The 17196-nt window shown below is 48.5% G+C and overlaps 1 protein-coding gene across 3 annotated transcripts in view; it reads left to right on the top strand.

Annotated features, from left to right (window-relative positions):
* kank2 (KN motif and ankyrin repeat domains 2) overlaps positions 1 to 17196 on the top strand; it is a 165781-nt gene that overhangs the window by 24003 nt on the left and 124582 nt on the right. The window contains exon 1 of one of the 3 annotated variants that reach the window (XM_048522031.2): positions 689 to 719. The exons of the other annotated variants lie outside the window; for them this stretch is intronic. The gene's annotated coding sequence lies outside the window, so the exon portion shown is untranslated. Of the gene's footprint in view, positions 1 to 688; positions 720 to 17196 lie in introns of those variants that run through there. 3 annotated transcript variants of the gene reach the window in all.

The following is a 17196-nucleotide window of genomic DNA, read 5'->3' as shown; positions in this document are numbered from 1 at the left end:
CACACACCTCCCACATGCTCGCGCACACACAAACACTCGCACAAGTCACACACACACAGACACGCACACACATCCCACATGCGCGCGCGCACACACTCGCACAAGTCATACACACACACACACACACACACACACAAGCATAAGTCCTACATGTGTGCGAATGCACACACACATACCCACACACAAACACACACACTCTCACACTGTCCCACATGCGCGCGCATGCACACACACATACACACGAGTCGCACACACACGTCCCACATGCGAGTGTGCACGCACACACACACACCCCACAAACACACACACACAAGCACACATCCTACATGCGCACACACACACACAGCCACACACACACACACACACACACACACAGACAAGCACACATCCTACATGCACACACACGCACACAGCCACTCTCACACACACACACACACACACACACACACACACACACACACACATGCACACACACACGGCTCTCAGGTCTGTGTACAAGATGGAAAGATACTGATCTTCATTGGTCTGTTAATCACTGCAGTTCCCTGGCCCCCAGCTAAAACTAGAAAATCTGAGAGTTATGTTGCAATTTAAGTAGGGAAAAGAGGCCAGCTCCTCTCTCAACTTCCCCTCTTCGCTTCCCCTCTCAATTGTTTGTTAAGAATTAAGGCGAGTTAAAGGATTGCACAAGGCATTGGAGAGAGCACATTTCAAATACTGTGAGTGTAGCTTTGTTCTCTTTATTTAAGAGAGGATGTAAACGCATTAGAGCAAGTTCAGAGGAGGTTTACTAAGATTGAATGAGATGTTTCAGGGATACGGTGGGCTGGTTTCCCCTGGAGTTTAGAAGGTTGAGGGGCAATTTGATTGAAGAGTATAAAATCCTGCAGAGTGCTGGGCGGGTGGACGTGGAGAAGATGTTTCTTCTATGGGGTGAGTCCAGGACTGGGTAACGGACTGGTTTTAACATGAGGGCTCACCCTTTCAGGACAGAGATTGGGGAATCTTTACTGTGAGGGTGTGGTGAGACTTTTGAACTCACTGCATCAAAAGGCAGTGGAGGCAGGATAACTCAATGTCTTTGAGGTGGAAGTGGATAGATTCCTGTTAGAGCTGTGGGCAGGGAGAGGGCCATAGGTATTGGGGTGAGTGAGCGTGGAATTCAAAGCATACCAGATCAGCTACAACCCTGTGGAATGGTGGAACAGCCTCAAGGGGGCATGTTGTCTACTTCTGCTGCTATTTTGTGTGAGTGTAAATATTCAGAGACACCTCCTGTATCTGCAGGGGTTTTAAGCGAGCGCTGATTTCAGTGGGAAGGTTGCACTGGGTCCTTAGAATGCAGGAATACCCACCATTCTCCTGCGTCTTGCTATGTGTTGGCTCTCGTGGTTATCCGCTGTGTGTGACCTGTCGATGGGCAGACGTTTATTAAACAGAAGGAAGTTTCTGGTGGGACTTCCAGTGGTAACAACTCCTGGGATCAGGTTGTCATAGGGCCGAGCTACATTCTACCAAATTCTCACCACCATAACTCCCATCCCTCTACAACCTTCCTCCTGCATCCCATACTCACTTCCCCAAAGTCTTCAAGCCTGAGATTGATGGATTTTTATTTACACATGGAGCATCAAAGAGTATGGACAGAAAGGGGCTGAGTAGGTCAGAGGGCTGACTGAATGGCAGAGTAGGCCGAATGGCCTCTTGTTGTTTCAGTGCTACTTTTGGCATCTTGTCCAGTCACATGTCAGAGGGCTCTGGCCCTGGACTCTCTTCCCTTGAAGTTACATCTTATCCCCCCAAACCCCACAGTACCCATGTGCTTTAGAGAGGATGACGGGAGCTCCAGGAGGACTTGGAGTTGTGGAATGACATTACTATCCCCAGGTGGGGATTTAACCTCTGTTCCGCAGCTCCAAGCCCCTCTACACTCAACACTGGAGCCTCCTCCCTTCGGTGACGGCTAAATGTGGGAGTCAACCATGGAACCTATTAAATCATCTTTGCTTTTCAGTCTGATTGTGGCAGATCTTCCTCAACTCTACTGCTTCCCCCAACCAACACCATCCCCACCCCACCCTTCCTTGCCACATTCTCTTCTCTGTTTCATTTCATGGCCTTTTCCACTTATTTTGGGTCAGAACTTTGACCTGAGAGATAGTCCAACCCTTGTTGCTCTTTCCCTTATGGTTCCCTCCAAGGCGTTGCTTCAGGGCTAGATGTGACACACGCTTGCTGCATTGCCCTGATAGCATTCCGAATCCAGCTCCCTCCCCAACTCCAGCATTTAAGTAAAATCCCTCTTGTTAGCCACACTCGCGTCCATCCTCTCCACGAAGGGACAGTGTTGAATATATCCACAGGGTGTGAAATTGCCTCCACTCAAGTGGTGTTTCTCCAAGCTCAGTTGGCTTGGTAAGAGTGTCAGCTTCCATTGCTGCGGCTCATATGCTCCACTTGCTGCATTTTCCAATGTTGGGTTTCAGCGAGTAGGCACTCTTGCATCATTAATCTCACGTACCAAACAGTCTCAGCATCTCATCAAGGGTTAAACCAAACTGTCATGCCTCTGCCAATCGGCTTAACCTAGTCAAAAATTGTGACGCGGACTCCCCTCGTTCTTGAATTGCCGAGTTAAACTGATAGTTTCTCAGAATTAGAGGGGGCTTGGAGTCATAATATTCCTTAACTAAATTCATCAACTTTTGAAAGGTTTTAATATCTGCTGCCCCAGGGGAAGCCAGGCTCCTAATAACCGAAAAAGCTGCGGGTCCACAAGCTGTCAGGAGATTTGTTGCTTTTCATCGGCCCCAGTATTCATTTGCCCAGAAAAAATAACGCATCCTTTCCACATACTGGGCCACACTTACACAGCAGGATTAAATGAATCAAGCTTCCCAAGTAACGACATGATGCCAGAAAATGTTTACTCCAACTCAAAGATGACTGTAATGAGCGAATTGCTGTAGGAGTGTGCTTTTCTCATGTCGCCGCTGAGATAACTGCACAGAGATCGGTATCCTATCAGCAACTCACCCTTTATTTACACGTGTAGAGTCCTTGACACTGTCAGCGAGGGCTCCCTGATTGGACCAGATTAACAGCCCCAATCGGGGAACTCATATTCTGTGAGGTCCAGCTGGCTGACCTCGTTACAATCACTCCGGTGGTTTGGTTACCACTGGATTAAATAGAATCTCATGACCCATTACTTGCACCAGACACAATCTGAATTGAAGTTGCTGTGTACTGAAGAGTTGAGTATCTTTAAACTGGAGCTGAGGAGGACACAGCCTTCTCCATGTGGAGATGGGAGAAGACTAAAACAACATTCTCTCTTTAATTTGGCTTCTCGAATAATCAGGAAATCACCACAACTTTCTCCCCCTTCTCTAGCTTGAAGATTTAATCTCTTCACTCCAGATTCCCAGTTCTTCCCCGTTTTCCCTCCCACCCATTCTCGGTTGGTTCCAGGCTCTCCTGAGACCATGGCTCTCTCCTTCTTAACCGTAGGGGCCATGACAACAGCAGTGCCTTCTTGTTGACCCCAAGATCTCTCAATGTGGTCCGTGTTTGCTGCCATGATCCTGACTGGCACATCTCCCTCTCATACTGGTGCTTCCCAAGCCCTGGGGATAAGGTGTGTTCATCCACTCACCTGCTGGATCGCTAACCCAGCCATGAGGGTGTAGTGTCTCCATGATTCTGCAGCTGTCAAAGTATGATGCTGACAGTGTTCCAGATAAAATATCCCACGAGAAAATGTAAACACATTGAAGAAACTGTCGGCATAATGCAACAGCATTTTTAAAGGGACCTTGCTCCAGCTGCAACACTCCAAGGATCTCCTCTCCAACCTTTCATCCTCTGTAAGTGGAAGCTCCTCTAAGACTCCATCGCTTGTATCTTAGCCCACACCGATGCCCAGGCACTCATTGTGGCTCTGCTCTCAGACCTACATCTTCCCATTAGAGTTCTCATCCTTGTGTTGATATCTCTCCATGACCTCTCCCTTCGCTCTAATCTCCTCCCAGCTTGTAGAATCCCTACAGTGTGGGAGTAGGCTATTCATCCCATCAATTCTACACTGGCCCAGACCACCTCATTTACCCCCACCCCCCCCTCCCGGCCTCCCATGGCTAATCTATCTATCTAACCTGCATATCCTTGGACCCTACAGGGCAAAGTAACATGGCCAATCCACCTATCCTGAACATCTTTGGACTGTGGGAGGAAACCAGAGCGCCCAGAGGAACCCCACACAATCACTGGGAGAATGTGCAAACTCCACACAGACAGTCACCCAAGGCTGTGATTTGAACCCGGGTCACTGGTGCAGTGAGGCTGCAGTGTTAACCACTGTGCCACCCCAAGTTGTACAAACCTCCAGGGACTCTGCACTCTTCTAGTTCTGCCATTGTGCTGTCTGCGTGGCATCCCATACCCTCAGCTGTGTAGCTCAAGATTTCTCTCCTTGATCCTTGATCCTCTCCACCTCTCCTCTTTTAAGGTCCTTACTAAAACCTCCCTAACCCAACTTTGCTCCCTATTCCCTAATCTCTTCCTCTGGCACCGTGTCAAGTTTTGTCTGGAAAACAAAACCCTGGAGCATTTCCTTATGTGAAGGGCACTGTGTAGATGGAAGATGATGGCGCATGGGCTGTTGGACTGAGACCGATTAGGAATGTCCACTTAGCTGAAAACATTAGCAAACGTATCAACCTTCTGTCTAGGTGAGATGAGGGCATATTTGTGGAGTCTCATAGTCCTTGACTGGAACAACACTGGATGTAAAAAGACTTGGCTGTTATACTTTGATCTGTCAGTTGTGGAGTTATCTAACTCTGCCGGTAAGCTCCTGTATTGGGCGCTCAACATGTAATTAACACTGTAATTTTCAAGTTCCCTTCAGAACCTTGCCACATCCTGACTTGAATGTCTGCAATCTCGTCCCTCATACCCTGGCACCCCCGAATTTCAGGAATGTAGCTCGAATACAGCAAAAATGTCAGCTTGACCAGCCTTCCCCCTGTAATTGTAAGAGCAGTTAATAAAAAAGAGGGCTGCATGATTCACACAAAAAGACTAGCTCCAACTCATGCATTTGCAATCTGTCTTAACCTAAGACATAGGCCACAAATCTTAGATACAGACTGTAAGACAAATCCAAAAGACCAAAAAGTGCTTGAGATGGCAAGAGTAAAAAGAACTCTAAAAGGAGAGATTGAGAAAAGGAAGCAATTTTTAGCCGTTTGACCAGAGTTGGACAGGGGTCTCATTGAGAGGGTAGAGTGGCAAATGAAAGAGGGGTCGCCTCTGGATGTAGTTAGATGACAGTGTTACAGAGTGGCTTACAGACTAGCTGCAGCGAGGGTGTGAGGATGGGGCGGGACAGATGAGTGTGATATTCCCAGACACCAGTTCCCCTGACAAGCAGCAAGCAGCAGCAATGTTGGCTTTCGGGTGGATGATGTGGAGGCTTCTGTCACTCAACGGGTTAATCAGAGTCTTTAAGAAAGAGAGAATGGGTTAGAGAAGAGAGTTGGCCAGAGGCTAAATCGTTTGTTGATCCACCAGCTGAAATACCAGTTTTAATTCCATCACAGGCCCTGTGGGCCAGCAGTAATGGGCAGTCTGACACCTCTGTGTTCAGATTTAGGTTTCTGACCGCTTACTAAAATCTCCTTAACCCAACTTTGCTCCCTATTCCCTAATCTCTTCCTCTGGCACCGTGCCAAGTGTTGTCTGGAAAACAAAACCCTGGAGCACTTCCTTATGTGAAAGGCACTGTGTAGTTGGAAGATGTGTAGTCTATGTATGCCCAGGTGCTGATGGCCCGTGAGGACTGATGTATGGAGGGGCCGCCCACTACACCATCTGCCGGTCCCTTTGCCAGGCTCCTTCTCATCGAGGCACTGGTACCTGTGCCCAGCAACAGTCCCATCATCACAATGTTGCTGAGGAATGCTTGTTCGAGAGTGAAGGAATTCTTTTCTGGAGATGATCTCTGGTTGAATGGAAACCATGGTGTGGAGGAGCTGGTGTCAGACCGAGGTGGACAAAGGCAAAAGTCACATGGCCCCAGGCTGTAGTCCAAAAGGTTTAATTGGAATCACACAAGCCTTCAGAGCGTAGCCTCTTCATCAGCTTGTATGATTCCAAATAAACCAGTTGGACTATAACCTTGGGTCATGTGACTTCTGACGAATGGAAATCAGCAGCGAGTTTTCCTGGCACAGAGCATTGGGAGGAGCATTCCATTCCAGCAATAGTACTCGAGACTTGTGCTCCAGAACTTGCCAACCACTGTTCTAGCCAAGCTGTTCCAGTGCAGTTACCACACTGGTATCTACCTGACAATGTGGAAAATTTCCCAGGTATGTCCTCTACACAAAAAGCAGGACAAATCCAACCTGGCCAATTACCGCCCCATCAGCCTCCTCTCGATCATCAGTAACGTGATGGAATGTGTCACTAACAGGGCTATCAGGCAGCACCTGCTCAGCAATAACCTGCTCAGTGACACCCAGTTTAGGTTCTGCCAGGGCCACTCAGCTCCTGACCTCATTACAGCCTTGGTTCAAACATGGACAAATGAGCTGAATTCCAGAGGGTGAGGTGAGAGTGACAGCCCTTGATATGGAGGCTGCATTCAACCAAGTGTGGCATCAAGGAGCCCGAGCAAAACTGGAATCAATGGGTATCAAGGGGCAAACTCTCCGGTGGTTGGAGTCATACCTGACATATAGGAGGATGGTCATGGTTGTGGGAGTTCAATCATCTCAGCTCCAGGACATCTCTGGAGGAGTTCCTCAGGGTAGTGTCCTAGGCCCAACCATCTTCAACTGCTTCATCAATGACCTTCCCTCCATCATAAGGTCAGAAGTGGGGATATCGCCAATGGTTGCAAAAAGATCAGCACCATTGTGACTCCTCAGATACTGAAGTATGTTCATATGCAACAAGATCTGCCCAATATTCAGGCTTGGGCTGACAAAGTGGCAAGTGACATTCGTGCCACACAAATGGCCGTTGACCATCACCAATAAGAGACAATATAACCACTATACTTGAAGTTCAATGGTGTCGCCATCACTGAATCTCCCACTATCAATGTCCTGGGGGCTATCATTGACCAGAAACTCAACTGGACTCACCACATTAACACAGTGGCTACAAGAGCAGCCAGAAGCTGGGAATACTGTGGAGAGTAACTCATCTACTGACTCCTCAAAGCCTGTCCACCATCTACAAGGCACAAGTCAGGACTGTGATGGAATACTCCCCACTTGCCTGGATGAGTGCAGCCCTGACAACACTCAATAAAAAGAGGACCATCCAGGACAAAGCAGCCCACTTGATTGGCACCACATCCACGAACATTACCTCCCTCCACCACACCGACACATATGTGTACCGTCTACAAGATGCAATGCAGAAATTCACCAAAGATCCTCAGACAGCACCTTCCAAACCCACAGCCACTTCCATCTAGAAGGACAAGGGCAGCAGATACGTGGGAACACCACCACCTGCAAGTTCCCCTCCAAGTCATTTACCATCCTGACTTGGAAATATATCGCCGTTCCTTCACTATCATTGAGTCAAAACCCTGGAATTCCCTCCCTAAGGGCATTGAGTCTAGGTACAGCACATGGACTACAGCGATTCATGAAGGCCGTTCACCACCACCTTCTCAAGCGGCATCTAGGGACGGGCAAGAAATGCAGACCCAGCCAGCGACCTCCAGATCCCATGAATAAATAGCGAAAAGCAAGTGTTCCTGTTGAGTACAGTGAAGGTTTACCAGCCTGATTCCGGGAGCTAGTGCGTCTGACGTATGAGGAGAGAGTGACTGGGTTGGGATTGTTTTCACTGAAGTTCAGATGAATGAAGGGGGCATCTCACAGAGACTTATAAGATTCTCACAGGACTAGACAGGGTAGATGCAGGGAGAATGTTCCTGATGGTGGGTGTGTCCAGCACCAGGGATCACAGTATGAGGATTTGGGGTAGACCATTTAGGACGGAGATGAGGAGACAGTTCTTCACCCAAAGAGTGGTGAGCCTGTGGAATTAATTGCCACAGGAAGTAGTTGATGCTAAAACATTGAGTGTGTTCAAGAGGCAGCTCGATAAAGCACTTGGAACAAATGGGATCAAAGGTGATGGAGAGAAAGCAGGATTAGGCTATTGATTTGATCAACCATGAAGAAAGGTGGGGCTGGCTCAACGGGCTGAATGGCCTCCTCCAGTTCCTATTCTCTATGTTTCTATGTACAGCATTCTGATAGAGAATTAAAACTTTTCAATGAACCATTGATGAAATGAATTACTAAGAGTGCAGTGTTACAGCTGCCATCTGTTTGGAAGATCTGGTCCTGAGAAGTGAGAGGGCCCCTCTAACCCAGGCACATTGCAAGGCCAATTTGCAGCTCATTCTGGCTGATCAGGCCTAATTCCTGGGTTAGAGCCAGAGAGCTGCATTTGTCGAGGCCTGTGTTGCATAAACTGTTGCCTATTCGATGCTGACTTAAGCAGGCCTGCATTCCAGGCCACAGCTTGCATTCTGGGTGCTGTGGGCTGCATTATTTTGTGTTCAAGACTGTCATGTGTGCTATCCCAGAAGGAAAATCCAGTAAAACATGTGATTGTGGCATTCTGGTCTGTCTCGCCTTGTGCACCTCAAAATAGAACTCTTGGATGATCAGTTCATTTCTGTGTAGTATTGATTTTTCTACTGATGAGTTTTTCCCTTTAGCTAGCCATCTAGGCTGTGCCCTGTGTCCTTCTGTCCAGCCTACCTCTGTCTTGTACCTAAAAAGCACCTGTTTGAGGAGTGAACTAGCTTTTGAGTGAAGAGAAGAGCTCCTGGGTGGACATCTGAGCTCCTGCTTGTAGGTCTAAACTCCCAGGTAGAGGCCTGAGCCCCCAGATGGAGGCCTGAGCTACTGTATAGAGGCCTGGGCTCCTATATACAGGCCTGAGCTCCCGTGTGGAGGCCTGAGCTCCCAGATAGAGGTCTGAGTTCCCGGATAGAGGCCCAAACTCCCAGGCAGAGACCTGAGTTCATGGGTGGAGACCTGAACTTCCCATATGGATGCCCAAATTCCTGGATAAAAGCCTGAGTACTTGGAGAGAGGCCTGAATTTCCCGGATAGAGACCTGAGTTGCTACATGGAGGCCCTTACTCCCATATAGAAGCCTGAACTCCTGAGAGGAGGCCCATGTTCTGAGCTGACAATGTATGTTGTGAGCCAAGGCCTCAGTAAAGCGCCCGGGATGTTACTTGACAATGAATCACATGGTGCAGCTGGAAGATGTACGATGAGAAAAGCAAACTGACAGTTCAATGTGAACACTGAAGCAGACACATTTGTTCCAGATTATCACTGCAACAGTCCAAGTGCTGCATGTAGCGATGGGTTAGGATGTAATCATTTCTGATCGGGTCTAATTTTCGAAAAGAGCTAGCTCTGATGGACTGGAGATTGTGTGAGGATCCAGTGACGCAGATGCATAAGCTTATTGACATTCTGTTTATACTCCACTCAGTTCCAGAGCAGGCTTCCATTATCGAAGCTGTCCTGGAGAAAAGCCAATGGAACGAGGGGAGAGCAGTTCCACTCATTGTATTCTAGTGTCTGTATTCTGAGCTGGCGATCAGAACACCAGCGTCAACTGATTCCCAGTCAGGAATCACGACACAATCTCCTTTCCTCTTCAATTCTATAGTTTGTTTGATTTTACAGCTCACTGGCTGAAACAAGAGACCGCCAAACCAGTGCAGGGGCTCCTGCCAGTCAGGTCTCACATTTCTAAATATACAGACCCCACCCAACCCCGGCCCCTCTGCATCCGCCTCTGGCGATTCCCACTGGGTAGTGAGTCACTGCAGCCATTGGGAGAACAAGTATCACGTCAGTAATGTAGTATGAGGGGTGTGGGGTATATCAGAGAGTGTTACAGTGAGGGGCGTGGGGAATATCAGAGAGTGTTACAGTGAGGGGTGTGGGGAATATCAGAGAGTGTTACAGTGAGGGATGTGGGGAATATCAGAGAGTGTTACAGTGAAGGGTGTGGGGCATATCAGAGAGTGTTACAGTGAGGGGCATCGGGTATATCAGAGAGTGTTACAGTGAGTGGTGTGGGGTATAACAGAAAGTGTTACAGTGAGGGGTGTGGGGTATATCAGAGAGTGTTACAGTGAGGGGTGTGGGGTATATCAGAGAGTGTTACAGTGAGGGGTGTGGTGTAGAACAGAGAGTGTTACAGTGAGGGGTGTGGTGTAGAACAGAGAGTGTTACAGTGAGGGGTGTGGGGTATATCAGAGAGTGTTACAGTGAGGGGTGTGGTGTAGAACAGAGAGTGTTACAGTGAGGGATGTGGGGCATATCAGAGAGTGTTACAGTGAGGGGTGTGGGGTATATCAGAGAGTGTTACAGTGAGGGGTGTGGGGTATATCAGAGAGTGTTACAGTGAGGGGTGTGGGGTATATCAGAGAGTGTTACAGTGAGGGGTGTGGGATATAACAGAGAGTGTTACAGTGAGGGGTGTGGGGTATATCAGAGTGTGTTACAGTGAGGGGTGTTGGGTATATCAGGGAGTGTTACAGTGAGGAGTGTGGGGTATATCAGAGAGTGTTACAGTGAGGGGTGTGGGGTATATCAGAAAATGTTACAGTGAATGGTGTGGGGAATATCAGAGAGTGTTGCAGTGAGGGGTGTGGGGTGTATCTGAGAGTGTTACAGTGAGGGGATTGGTGTATATCAGAGAGTGTTACAGTGAGCGGTGTGGGGTATATCAGAGAGTGTTACAGTGAGGGGTGTGGGGAATATCAGAGAGTGTTACAGTGAGGGGTGTGGGGTATATCAGAGACTGTTACAGTGTGGGGTGTGGGGTATATCAGAGAGTGTTACAGTGAGGGGTGTGGGGTATATCAGAGAGTGTTACAGTGAGGGGTGTGGGGTATGCCAGAGAGTGTTACAGTGAGGGATGTGGGGTATATCAGAGAGTGTTACAGTGAGGGGTGTGGGGTATATCAGAGAGTGTTACAGTGAGGGGTGTGGGGTATATCAGGGAGTGTTGCAGTGACGGGTGTGGGGTATATCAGAGAGTGTTACAGTGAGGGTTGTGGGGTATATCAGAGAGTGTTACAGTGAGGGGTGTGGGTTATATCAGAGAGTGTTACATTATGGGGTGAGGGGTGTATCAGAGAGTGTTACAGTGAGGGGTGTGGGTTATATCAGAGAGTGTTACAGTGAGGGGTGTGGGGTAAATCAGAGAGTGTTACAGTGAGGGGTCTGGGTATATCAGAGAGTGTTACAGTGAGGGTTCAGGGGTATATCAGAGAGTGTTACAGTGAGGGGTGTGGGGTATATCAGAGAGTGTTACAGTGAGGGTTCAGGGGTATATCAGAGAGTATTACAGTGAGGGGTGTGGGGTATATCAGAGAGTGTTACAGTGAGGGGTGTGGGGTATATCAGAGAGTGTTACAGTGAGGGGTGTGGGATATAACAGAGAGTGTTACAGTGAGGGGTGTGGGGTTTCTCAGGGAGTGTTGCAGTGACGGGTGTGGGGTATATCAGAGAGTGTTACAGTGAGGGTTGTGGGGTATATCAGAGAGTGTTACAGTGAGGGGTGTGGGTTATATCAGAGAGTGTTACATTATGGGGTGAGGGGTGTATCAGAGAGTGTTACAGTGTGGGGTGTGGGTTATATCAGAGAGTGTTACATTATGGGGTGAGGGGTGTATCAGAGAGTGTTACAGTGAGGGGTGTGGGGAATATCAGAGAGTGTTACAGTGAGGGGTGTTGGGTAAATCAGAGAGTGTTACAGTGAGAGGTCTGGGTACATCAGAGAGTGTTACAGTGAGGGTTCAGGGGTATATCAGAGAGTGTTACAGTGAGGGGTGTGGGGTATATCAGAGAGTGTTACAGTGAGGGTTCAGGGGTATATCAGAGAGTATTACAGTGAGGGGTGTGGGGTATATCAGAGAGTGTTACAGTGAGGGGTGTGGGATATAACAGAGAGTGTTACAGTGAGGGGTGTGGGGTATATCAGAGTGTGTTACAGTGAGGGGTGTTGGGTATATCAGGGAGTGTTACAGTGAGGAGTGTGGGGTATATCAGAGAGTGTTACAGTGAGGGGTGTGGGGTATATCAGAAAATGTTACAGTGAATGGTGTGCGGAATATCAGAGAGTGTTACAGTGAGGGGTGTGGGGTGTATCTGAGAGTGTTACAGTGAGGGGATTGGTGTATATCAGAGAGTGTTACAGTGAGCGGTGTGGGGTATATCAGAGAGTGTTACAGTGAGGGGTGTGGGGAATATCAGAGAGTGTTACAGTGAGGGGTGTGGGGTATATCAGAGACTGTTACAGTGTGGGGTGTGGGGTATATCAGAGAGTGTTACAGTGAGGGGTGTGGGGTATATCAGAGAGTGTTACAGTGAGGGGTGTGGGGTATGCCAGAGAGTGTTACAGTGAGGGATGTGGGGTATATCAGAGAGTGTTACAGTGAGGGGTGTGGGGTATATCAGAGAGTGTTACAGTGAGGGGTGTGGGGTATATCAGAGAGTGTTGCAGTGAGGGGTGTGGGGTATATCAGTGAGTGTTACAGTGAGGGTTGTGGGGTATATCAGAGAGTGTTACAGTGAGGGGTGTGGGTTATATCAGAGAGTGTTACAGTGAGGGTTCAGGGGTATATCAGAGAGTGTTACAGTGAGGGGTGTGGGTTATATCAGAGAGTGTTACATTATGGGGTGAGGGGTGTATCAGAGAGTGTTACAGTGAGGGGTGTGGGGAATATCAGAGAGTGTTACAGTGAGGGGTGTGGGGTAAATCAGAGAGTGTTACAGTGAGGGGTCTGGGTATATCAGAGAGTGTTACAGTGAGGGTTCAGGGGTATATCAGAGAGTGTTACAGTGAGGGGTGTGGGGTATATCAGAGAGTGTTACAGTGAGGGTTCAGGGGTATATCAGAGAGTATTACAGTGAGGGGTGTGGGGTATATCAGAGAGTGTTACAGTGAGGGGTGTGGGGTATATCAGAGAGTGACACAGTGAGGGATGTGGTGTATATCAGAGAGTGTTACAGTGAGGGGTGTGGGGTATATCAGAGAGTGTTACAGTGAGTGGTGTGGGGCATATCAGAGACTGTTACAGTGAGGGGTGGGGTATCTCAGAGTGTGTTACAGTGAGGGTTGTGGGGTATATCAGAGAGTGTTACAGTGAGGTGTGGGGTATGTCAGAGAGTGTTACAGTGAGTGGTGTGGGGTATATCAGAGTGTTACAGTGAGGGGTGTGGGGTATATCAGAGTGTGTTACAGTGAGGGGTGTGGGGTATATCAGAGAGTGTTACAGTTTGGGGTGTGGGGTATATCAGAGAGTGTTACAGTGAGTGGTGTGGGGTATATCAGGGTGTGTTACACTGAGGGGTGTGGGGTATATCAGAGAGTGTTACAGTGAGGGGTGTTGGGTATATCAGGGAGTGTTACAGTGAGGGGTGTGGGGTATATCAGAGAGTGTTACAGTGAGGGGTGTTGGGTATATCAGAGAGTGTTACAGTGAGGGGTGTGGGGAATATCAGAGAGTGTTACAGTGAGGGGTGTGGGGTGTATCTGAGAGTGTTACAGTGAGGGGATTGGTGTATATCAGAGAGTGTTACATTGAGCGGTGTGGGGTATATCAGAGAGTGTCACAGTGAGGGGTGTGGGGAATATCAGAGAGTGTTACAGTGAGGGGTGTGGGGTATATCAGAGACTGTTACAGTGTGGGGTGTGGGTTATATCAGAGAGTGTTACAGTGAGGGGTGTGGGGTATATCAGAGAGTGTTACAGTGAGGGGTGTGGGGTATGCCAGAGAGTGTTACAGTGAGGGATGTGGGGTATATCAGAGAGTGTTACAGTGAGGGGTGTGGGGTATATCAGAGAGTGTTACAGTGAGGGGTGTGGGGTATATCAGAGAGTGTTACAGTGAGGGGTGTAGGTTATATCAGAGAGTGTTACATTATGGGGTGAGGGGTGTATCAGAGAGTGTTACAGTGAGGGGTGTGGGTTATATCAGAGAGTGTTACAGTGAGGGGTGTGGGGTAAATCAGAGAGTGTTACAGTGAGGGGTCTGGGTATATCAGAGAGTGTTACAGTGAGGGTTCAGGGGTATATCAGAGAGTATTACAGTGAGGGGTGTGGGGTATATCAGAGAGTGTTACAGTGAGGGGTGTGGGGTATATCAGAGAGTGTTACAGTGAGGGGTGTGGGGTATATCAGAGAGTGTTACAGTGAGGGGTGTGGGATATAACAGAGAGTGTTACAGTGAGGGGTGTGGGGTATATCAGGGAGTGTTGCAGTGACGGGTGTGGGGTATATCAGAGAGTGTTACAGTGAGGGTTGTGGGGTATATCAGAGAGTGTTACAGTGAGGGGTGTGGGTTATATCAGAGAGTGTTACATTATGGGGTGAGGGGTGTATCAGAGAGTGTTACAGTGAGGGGTGTGGGTTATATCAGAGAGTGTTACATTATGGGGTGAGGGGTGTATCAGAGAGTGTTACAGTGAGGGGTGTGGGGAATATCAGAGAGTGTTACAGTGAGGGGTGTGGGGTAAATCAGAGAGTGTTACAGTGAGGGGTCTGGGTATATCAGAGAGTGTTACAGTGAGGGTTCAGGGGTATATCAGAGAGTGTTACAGTGAGGGGTGTGGGGTATATCAGAGAGTGTTACAGTGAGGGTTCAGGGGTATATCAGAGAGTATTACAGTGAGGGGTGTGGGGTATATCAGAGAGTGTTACAGTGAGGGGTGTGGGGTATATCAGAGAGTGTTACAGTGAGGGGTGTGGGGTATATCAGAGAGTGTTACAGTGAGGGGTGTGGGATATAACAGAGAGTGTTACAGTGAGGGGTGTGGGGTATATCAGAGTGTGTTACAGTGAGGGGTGTTGGGTATATCAGGGAGTGTTACAGTGAGGAGTGTGGGGTATATCAGAGAGTGTTACAGTGAGGGGTGTGGGGTATATCAGAAAATGTTACAGTGAATGGTGTGGGGAATATCAGAGAGTGTTACAGTGAGGGGTGTGGGGTGTATCTGAGAGTGTTACAGTGAGGGGATTGGTGTATATCAGAGAGTGTTACAGTGAGCGGTGTGGGGTATATCAGAGAGTGTTACAGTGAGGGGTGTGGGGAATATCAGACAGTGTTACAATGAGGGGTGTGGGGTATATCAGAGACTGTTACAGTGTGGGGTGTGGGGTATATCAGAGAGTGTTACAGTGAGGGGTGTGGGGTATATCAGAGAGTGTTACAGTGAGGGGTGTGGGGTATGCCAGAGAGTGTGACAGTGAGGGATGTGGGGTATATCAGAGAGTGTTACAGTGAGGGGTGTGGGGTATATCAGAGAGTGTTACAGTGAGGGGTGTGGGGTATATCAGAGAGTGTTACAGTGAGGGGTGTGGGTGATATCAGAGAGTGTTACATTATGGGGTGAGGGGTGTATCAGAGAGTGTTACAGTGAGGGGTGTGGGTTATATCAGAGAGTGTTACAGTGAGGGGTGTGGGGTAAATCAGAGAGTGTTACAGTGAGGGGTCTGGGTATATCAGAGAGTGTTACAGTGAGGGTTCAGGGGTATATCAGAGAGTATTACAGTGAGGGGTGTGGGGTATATCAGAGAGTGTTACAGTGAGGGGTGTGGGGTATATCAGAAAGTGTTACAGTGAGGGGTGTGGGGTATATCAGAGAGTGTTACAGTGAGGGGTGTGGGATATAACAGAGAGTGTTACAGTGAGGGGTGTGGGGTATATCAGGGAGTGTTGCAGTGACGGGTGTGGGGTATATCAGAGAGTGTTACAGTGAGGGTTGTGGGGTATATCAGAGAGTGTTACAGTGAGGGGTGTGGGTTATATCAGAGAGTGTTACATTATGGGGTGAGGGGTGTATCAGAGAGTGTTACAGTGAGGGGTGTGGGTTATATCAGAGAGTGTTACATTATGGGGTGAGGGGTGTATCAGAGAGTGTTACAGTGAGGGGTGTGGGGAATATCAGAGAGTGTTACAGTGAGGGGTGTGGGGTAAATCAGAGAGTGTTACAGTGAGGGGTCTGGGTATATCAGAGAGTGTTACAGTGAGGGTTCAGGGGTATATCAGAGAGTGTTACAGTGAGGGGTGTGGGGTATATCAGAGAGTGTTACAGTGAGGGTTCAGGGGTATATCAGAGAGTATTACAGTGAGGGGTGTGGGGTATATCAGAGAGTGTTACAGTGAGGGGTGTGGGATATATCAGAGAGTGTTACAGTGAGGGGTGTGGGATATAACAGAGAGTGTTACAGTGAGGGGTGTGGGGTATATCAGAGTGTGTTACAGTGAGGGGTGTTGGGTATATCAGGGAGTGTTACAGTGAGGAGTGTGGGGTATATCAGAGAGTGTTACAGTGAGGGGTGTGGGGTATATCAGAAAATGTTACAGTGAATGGTGTGGGGAATATCAGAGAGTGTTACAGTGAGGGGTGTGGGGTGTATCTGAGAGTGTTACAGTGAGGGGATTGGTGTATATCAGAGAGTGTTACAGTGAGCGGTGTGGGGTATATCAGAGAGTGTTACAGTGAGGGGTGTGGGGAATATCAGACAGTGTTACAATGAGGGGTGTGGGGTATATCAGAGACTGTTACAGTGTGGGGTGTGGGGTATATCAGAGAGTGTTACAGTGAGGGGTGTGGGGTATATCAGAGAGTGTTACAGTGAGGGGTGTGGGGTATGCCAGAGAGTGTTACAGTGAGGGATGTGGGGTATATCAGAGAGTGTTACAGTGAGGGGTGTGGGGTATATCAGAGAGTGTTACAGTGAGGGGTGTGGGGTATATCAGGGAGTGTTGCAGTGACGGGTGTGGGGTATATCAGAGAGTGTTACAGTGAGGGTTGTGGGGTATATCAGAGAGTGTTACAGTGAGGGGTGTGGGTTATATCAGAGAGTGTTACAGTGAGGGTTCAGGGGTATATCAGAGAGTGTTACAGTGAGGGGTGTGGGTTATATCAGAGAGTGTTACATTATGGGGTGAGGGGTGTATCAGAGAGTGTTACAGTGAGGGGTGTGGGGAATATCAGAGAGTGTTACAGTGAGGGGTGTGGGGTAAATCAGAGAGTGTTACAGTGAGGGGTCTGGGTATATCAGAGAGTGTTACAGTGAGGGTTCAGGGGTATATCAGAGAGTGTTACA

Source organism: Stegostoma tigrinum, chromosome 35 (assembly GCF_030684315.1).
Source record: "Stegostoma tigrinum isolate sSteTig4 chromosome 35, sSteTig4.hap1, whole genome shotgun sequence".
NCBI lineage: Eukaryota > Metazoa > Chordata > Chondrichthyes > Orectolobiformes > Stegostomatidae > Stegostoma > Stegostoma tigrinum.
Note: the sequence above shows the minus strand (reverse complement) of the source record. Positions and strands in the feature narration are given on the sequence as shown.